Here is an 8619-nt window from a genome sequence, read left to right on the forward strand (position 1 = left end):
CACTGATTAGGTTACAACTCTCATAATCTAATCACCTTACCCCTACATTATCTCACATGTGAGCTTTTGGAGGATGAAACATATCCAAACCATAATAAATTCACTGCATTTCTATGTACTAATAATTAATCTGAAAAGAAAACTATAAAAATAATACCATTTGCAATAACATCAACAAAGAATAAAATAGCACTTTCAAATTAACCAAGGAAGTGGAAGATGATAGTGTAATGATAATGATAAAGCATTGTTGAAAGAAATTAAAGAAGATATAAATTTGTGGAAGCATCCCTTTTCATGAATTGGAAGACTTAATATTATGATGTCAATACCACCCCAAATCTACAATTCGATCCCTAAAAATATACCAATGACAGTTTAAAAAAATTTTTTAGATGTTGATGGAACTTTATTTTATTCATTTATTTATATGTGGTGCTGAACCCAGTGCCTCACACATGCTAGGCAAGTGTTCTACCACTGAGCCACAACCCCAGCCCACCAATGACAATTTTTAAAAATATTTTTTAAGTTGTCAATGGACATTTATTTATTTATATGTGATGCTGAGGAAAAAAACCCAAAAAAACAACCCAGTGCCTCACACATGCTAGGTAATCACTCTACCACTGAGCTACAACCCCAGCACCCAATGACAATTTTTGCAGAAAAAGAAAAACCCATCCTAAAATTGTTATGGAATATCAAGGGAATCCAAGTAGCCAATCCAATTATGAAAACGAGAAACAATTAGAAGGACTCAAACTCCCTGATTTCAAAACCTACTACAGAGCTACCACAAGCAAAACAGTGTGGTGTTGACAGAATGCCAAACAGAGACCAATGGGACAGAATAGAATGCCCAGAAGTAAGCCCTTGTGTGTTTGATCAAATGACTCTGGATAAGGGACACAAGACCTTTCAGTGAGGAAAAGAACAGTCTTTTCAGCAAATCATATTGGGGAAAACTGGACATACACATGCAAAAGAATGAAGTTGAACTCTGACCTAATACACACCTACAAAAGAAAACATAGGGCAACAGATTCTGGACACTGGAGTTGACAGTAATTTTTTTTTTATAAGAAGCACAGGCAACTAGAAAAAAAAATAGATATATTGGACTTCATGAAAACTGAAGTTTTGTTCATAAAAAGATAACATCAATACAGTAAACAGACAGTCCATTGGATGTGAAAAATAATGGCCAACCACATATTTTTTGCACCACCACACCAGGTGTGAAGTATAATTCTTAGCAGTAGGCTGTGTATAAAACAGGATGCTGACCTTAAAAATCCCCAATGTTTCATAATAGTCTGTTGAGAGCCACAGCCAAAGGGGCCCCAGCAAACTTCCAGCTGCTGGCTGATGATTGGCTCACAGCGGCCCCAGCAACATCTAGCTGATTGGCTCCTCGGCCCCAGCAACATCTAGCTGATTGGCTCCTCTGCGGTGATGCTCATTGGGCTGTTTCCCTGCCCTTTCAGACCACGGAGCTGCTCATTGGGGGACTTTTTTGGCTCCACCCACATGACCCAGCCAATCGGCCTCAAGAGCAGGAGGATTGTGGGAGGTGGAGAGAAGCTTGTGGGGGAGAGAGAGGCTTGTGGAAAGCCGGTGGTGGCAGTTGGGCTCTGAGGGTTTTTCCTGAGAGGCTGTTTTGTTTGGCGTGTGTGGTTCTAAAAATAAAGTTAGTTTCTTTTGACAAGTGGCTCCTGATTGTGCCCAGCCAGACTGCGGCATTTGGTGGCCTGTACGGGGAGAGACTGAGGGTAAGTGAAACTGCTCGCCCCTGAGGGCAGGGCGAGAGGATGGGTAGCCATTTTAAGATTCCTCTTTTATTTTGCTTCACTTTTGTTTTAAGTTGCCTGTCCCTGGAGATGAGTGAGACGGAAGAAAAACCGCTCACATCTGAGGAAAAAGTATTTACGTCTGAGGAACAGATAGGGAGAAAGGACGGATGCACATGTCAGGAGGATAGAAAGGCTATAATGACTTTTTGTTGTTCCCTTTTTATTTCATTCTGTCTCGGTTTTGTTTGGCGTCATCTTGTTGGGTTGTATTATAGTAGAAATACGGGATCAGAAATTAGTAAAAAACAAACTGAAAGAGTGTTAAGTAAATTGTTAGAGGAAGGAGGCATCTCAGTAAAATCAAGAACAGTCAGGGCATACGTTGATACAATACAAAAATGTAGCCCATGGCTTTTTAAGGAGGAGTTGTTAAATATATCACAATGGAACCATCATGGTGAAGATTTAAAAAGAATAGAAAAGAAAAGCCCAGGGACTCTGCCAGTTGGCACATTGCCATTGTGGACATTCATATCTTGTTTGCTTAGTCCAAAGCCTTCAGTTCAGACAATGGTAGAGGAAGGAGAAGACATAATGATTCAAGTAAAAGAGAAGGTCTCTCAAGTTAGTCAGACAGAGGAAAAGATTCAAGTAAAAGAGAAGGCCTCTCAAGCTAGTCAGACAGAGAAAGAAAGTGTAAAACAGAAAAAGCCATCAGGGGGGAAGTTACAACAGGAGACTGCTACTAACACCTTTCTATCACCAGAGGGTGTAAGTGTCCAACCAACAGCACCACCTCTACAGGAGACTGCTACTAACACCTTTCTATCACCAGAGGGCATAAGTGTCCAACCAACAGCGCCACCTCCATATGCTGGGAGGCCCCCAACCCCCGCAGTTGATAGTTGGGATCCTGAGACAAGGTCTCAAATATTAACATGCCCTGTATTTGAGGCAGGAGGGCAGCGATTTTACCAAGTTTTAAATTTCAAAACAGTGAAGCAGCTAAAAGAGGCGGTAACAACCTATGGTCCTCAAGCACCCTTCACTGTAAGCTTGGTCGAATCCATTAACAACTTGAACATGACGCCAGCAGATTGGGCTAATATGTGTAAAGCTGTGCTAAATGGAGGACAATACCTGTTATGGAAGGTTGCCAATGAGGAATTTTGCAAGGAGACGGCTAGGCGAAATGCAGCAGCTGGTTATCCTCAGAGAAATCTAGATATGTTGTTAGGAAAGGGACCTTATGAGGATCAGCAGCAACAAATTGCATATGATCCTGGCGTATACGCACAAATTGCTGCAGATGCAATTAAGGCATGGAAGACTTTACAAGGACATGGAGGTTTACAAGGTCAATTATCTAAAAAAAGAAATCTGGTAAATGGAGATTATTGCAAGATTTAAGAGCCATTAATAATGAGATGGTTATTATGGGACCTGCTCAATCAGGGATTCCTCAGTTGTCTGCTTTGCCAAAAACCTGGTATGTTTTAGTTATAGATATTAAAGATTGTTTTTTTTCAATTCCAATTCATCCTGAGGATAGTCCACGTTTTGCATTTACTATCCCTGCACTGAATCATGAAGGTCCTGATCAGAGATATGAATGGAAAGTACTCCCTCAAGGGATGGCTAACAGCCCAACTATGTGTCAAATTTATGTTAACAAACTAATCCAGCCACTTAGAAATCAAAATCCTGAACTACAAATATTTCACTATATGGATGATGTATTATTAGCACACAAAGATAAAAACACATTGCTAGAATGTTATGCCACACTTACAAACTTATTAAAAAATTATAATCTAGAGATAGCAATAGATAAAGTACAATTAAATTTTCCAATTAATTATTTAGGAGTTCTATTATCCTCAACCATGGTCCGTCCACCAAAAATTCAAATACGAGTAGATCAACTCAAATCACTTAATGACTTTCAAAAGTTATTAGGAGACATAAATTGGATAAGGCCTTATTTAGGTATACCAACAGGAGAGTTGGGACCTTTATTTGATATCCTAAAAGGTCCATCAGATCCAAATTCACCCCGAATGTTAACGCCTGAAGCAAGAAAGGCATTAAAAATCATTGAAACATATATGGAAAATATGCATTTGGATAGAATTGATATAAGTTTGCCTTTATTATTTATTGTACTACCAACAAAAAATATTCCTACAGGAGTATTTTGGCAAGAAGGTCCATTATTATGGATACATTTATCTTATTCTCCTAACACTATTCTTACTAGGTATCCTGAGGCTGTAGGACAATTAATACTCAAAGGAATAAAAGCAGCAAAGGGAGTGTTTGGAATTTCTCCCAATAAAATTATTACTCCATATACTATGAATCAAATTGATGAGTTAGCTAATGAGTTAAATACTTGGGCAATAATCATGTGCAAATCTAATGTTTCATTTGATAACCACTTACCATCTAATCCTTTATTGTCTTTTTGGTCATTGCATCCTGTAATTTTTCCAAAAATGACAAGAAAAACACCTATCATGAATGCTCCAAATATATTCACTGATGGGTCAAATAATGGTACAGCAGCAGTCGTTACCCCTGATCAAACTTTTACATTTTTAGTACCCAAACAATCAGCTCAAAAGGTAGAGCTTAATGCAGTTTTACAAGCTTTTGTGATGTTTAAAGATTCTGTATTTAATTTATTTTCTGATAGTCAGTATGTAGCTAATGCTATAGTATCTCTTGAAGATGCTGGTAGGATTTCCCCTTCTTCTACTGTTTTCTCTTTGCTTTCCACTATACAAAGTCTAATCTGGGACAGAAAAGATCCATTCTTTATAGGACATATCAGGGCACATACAGGATTGCCTGGAGCCCTTAGTTTGGGCAATGATTTAGCAGATAAAACTACACATGACATACATATTTTCTCTACACTAGAAGAAGCTATAAATTTTCATAAAAAGTTCCATGTCAATGCTAATACTTTACAAAAGCGTTTTAAAATAACTAAGGAACAAGCTAGACAAATAATAAAACAATGTCAAAATTGTGTGACCTTTTTACCACAAGTTAATCTTGGAGTCAATCCTAGAGGATTGATACCTAACCATATTTGGCAGATGGACGTCACACACTTGCCAGAATTTGGAAAATTAAAATATTTGCATGTTACAGTTGATACTTCTTCTGGATTTTTGATGGGCTCCCTTCATGCCGGAGAAAAAACTAAAGATGTTATAGCTCATTGCTTACAAAATTTTGCCACTGTGGGTGTTCCAAAACAGTTAAAAACAGATAATGCCCCTGGTTATACTTCTACCTCTTTTAAACAATTTTGCTCAACATTTGGCATTACTCATATAACAGGAATCCCATACAATCCACAGGGACAAGGCATAGTTGAAAGAGCTCATCAAACTCTTAAAATGTACTTATTAAAGCAAAAAGAAGGAATTGGGAAGGGGTATATATTCCCCAAAGATAAACTTAAAATAACCCTTTTTACTCTAAACTTTTTAAATTTGGATTCATCAGGACTTAGTGCTGCGGAAAGGCATATGTGTCCAAAAAATGTACATAAGCCCAAGGTACTTTGGAAGGATATTCTAACAGGACAATGGAAAGGTCCTGACCCAGTAATTGTCTGGAGTCGAGGGTCTGTTTGTGTGTTTCCACAGGGAGAACAGCAGCCGATTTGGATTCCAGAGAGATTAACCAAGGTCCTGACCCAGTGATTGTCTGGAGTCGGGGGTCTGTTTATGTGTTTCCACAGGGAGAACAGCAGCCGATTTGAATTCCAGAAAGATTAACTAAAGCGATTTCTACAGACCAAAAAGAAGATGATTTGGCTCAAATCCATAACAACTGATATCCAAAACTCCAGTTTGGCTATTCTTACATCTGCAACAGAACCAGGATGCTTTTTTTCAATATCTATTTTATTATTGCCCTTTGCCATATCATGAAGTTCTATTTTGTTTTTTGAGCTCATACAGACCTAGGTTAATGTTTTGCTGATCAGTTCTATTTTTTGACTATAGAGTTTTTAAGCATTGCAATGGAGATTTCACCTGTAAAAAGTTATAAGGCCTTTACTATAATGTTATGTGTTGTATGTATTATATTATGTGTGCACACTTGTGTTTTGTGTTATATGTTTGAATGTACGTATGTCCATATATCATATATGATGAGCGCTCATGATAAAATGGATCCAAATATTTTTTTTCACGTGATTTATATGGTTTAATTTAAATTGGGTAAAAAACTGTTGAGGATTGTTTTAATATGTAAACAAAAAAGAAAGTTAACAGATCTGTTTACTTTCACCTTTCCTTTTCATTATATTTAATAATTCTCTTAAAGATAATGTAAATTGTTAAGAAAATTGTTTTCTTTTAGTGCCTTCTGTAGTGTTACATAATTTTTTCTTTAGCCATTATTGCCAGAATTCCTATCTTCATCCCAGTGCCGGTGAAGACAATGTAAATTGTTAAAAAAATTGTTTTCTTTATTGCCTTCTGTAATGTTACATAATTTTTTCTTTAGCCATTATTGCCAGAATTCCTATCTTCATCCCAGTGCTAGTGAAGTCAAAGATAAAACCAATCTACAGCTTCTACAATAGCCATCACTGAACTGCTTGCAGAACTTGCCTGGACACATTGTGAGCTCACCTGTATGCATTGTGAACTATCTGTTGGTACAGCGAATTGTGGTAGTGCTGGAGTATTTTTGCTGATGATGTCACCGGTGGTACAATTTTTCAAAGGAGCCCTCAATTGGCTTAATGTCATGGCATTTTGCATCCTCCTCTACTAGTGATGGTCTAAAATTTGGGGGCCAACAGAGGTGAGGCAAAGAACCTCACCCCCCCACAGGTGCAAAGGCCTATCCACAAGTATGGCTGTATGCTGGACCGGTAGTCAGTGACGGGTATGATCCAATTGCAGTGGTACCAACCTAAGACAGGAGGCTGACGGCTAGAGGTCAGTTCATCCGATGACGGGTAAGGACCATATGTTGAATTGGACTGCCTAACAGGCACGGTCCCTAAGCCACATGCTTGTTGTTTAAACAGAGAGGGGGAGATGTTGAGAGCCACAGCCAAAGGGGCCCCAGCAAACTTCCAGCTGCTGGCTGATGATTGGCTCACAGCGGCCCCAGCAACATCTAGCTGATTGGCTCCTCGGCCCCAGCAACATCTAGCTGATTGGCTCCTCTGCGGTGATGCTCATTGGGCTGTTTCCCTGCCCTTTCAGACCACGGAGCTGCTCATTGGGGGACTTTTTTGGCTCTGCCCACGTGACCCAGCCAATCGGCCTCAAGAGCAGGAGGATTGTGGGAAGTGGAGAGAAGCTTATGGGGGAGAGAGAGGCTTGGGGAAAGCCGGTGGTGGCAGTTGAGGCTCTGAGGGTTTTTCCTGAGAGACTATTTTGTTTGTCGTGTGTGGTTCTAAAAATAAAGTTAGTTTCTTTTGACAAGTGGCTCCTGATTGTGCCCAGCCAGACTGCGGCAATAGTCATTAAGTATGCCTGCTGTTTTCTTAAGCAAGGCATTATCTTTTGATGTTTTCCATAATATATTATTTAAAAACCCCTCTACAACAAATACAGACTTCTTTTATGAGGGGTAGAACCATAGAGACCCGAGGAAAATTATAACAGTGTATCGGAAGTAACCTATAAAATTACTAAAATTTGAGTATGCACCCTATCTCCCCTCTTTTGCCCTGGGGAAGAGATTTTGTTTCATTTGCCTTTGATGCTCCCAACACTAATTAGTTAAATGTAATCTGTGAATGGTGACAATCTTCACACACAAACACACACACACACACACACACACACACACACCCCTACCTTCCCCACTCAAAGCTTCCTTATTCTCAGGCTACACATAAACAAGTAGCTAAATGACAGACTCTGGGAGGCCAAGGCCAGGTCTGTGCTGTATCCCGGAATATTGAACAGTACCTGACACCTAGTAGGACCTCAACATCTCTCTGTCCAGTGTATATAGGACCAGAAATACCTGACTCCCTGTAGAGCAGTGTGTTCAGTTGGATGCACCATTTAAAAGTGAGATTTCCAATCCGTGAAACTACAGAAGGCCTGAGGGCTGATGGCTGGGGAAAAGGTCCTATGAGAAAGGGTGAGGGTACAGATGTTTGCAGCTTCACAAATGTGATGGTTTGTTATTGTCCATCAAAAGTTCCGGTGTGATACAGTGCAAGTTAGGAGAGCCTTAACCTACTTAGTGCATCGAACCCCTGGTGGGGACTAACTGGGTGGTAACTGTAGGCAGTAGGGTGTGGCTGGAGGTGGTGGGTCTCTAGGGATGGCCCCTGGGGTTGCTACTCTGTCCTGGTGAGGGGAGCACTCTCTCAGCTTCCCAGGTGTCCTGTCCTGAGCTGCTTCCCTACTCCACGCCCTTCTGCAGTGATTTTTTAATAATAATAATAATATTAAAATAATAATTATTATTGTTGTTATTTTGTGTGTGTGCAGTGATGTTCTCAATTGTGAAAAGGTGTTTAAAAATCGACTCAAATACGCCGACCCCCACAGCAAGGAGAATGGTAGGCACCTTTTCAGGGGTTCAGTGATTTTCAAAAGGGTGCCACCGGATTTTTTCTTGAAAACCCCAATGTTTCCTGATGCATGTTGTTGTGGGAGATATGCTTCCATTCTCCTATGACCAGGGATTTGTATTCATCTTGGCACAGAATGGGTTGGTCGCCTGTAAGGAATGTGAAGTAGCACATGTTCTTTCTGCTCAATGGACAGGTAGATCATCACCTAGGACATGTGAGTCTGTAAAAGAGTGCATGTAA

Source organism: Marmota monax, unplaced genomic scaffold (genome assembly GCF_021218885.2).
Source record: "Marmota monax isolate L192 unplaced genomic scaffold, Marmota_monax_Labrador192_F-V1.1 WCK01_AAM20220418_F8-fsc00178, whole genome shotgun sequence".
NCBI lineage: Eukaryota > Metazoa > Chordata > Mammalia > Rodentia > Sciuridae > Marmota > Marmota monax.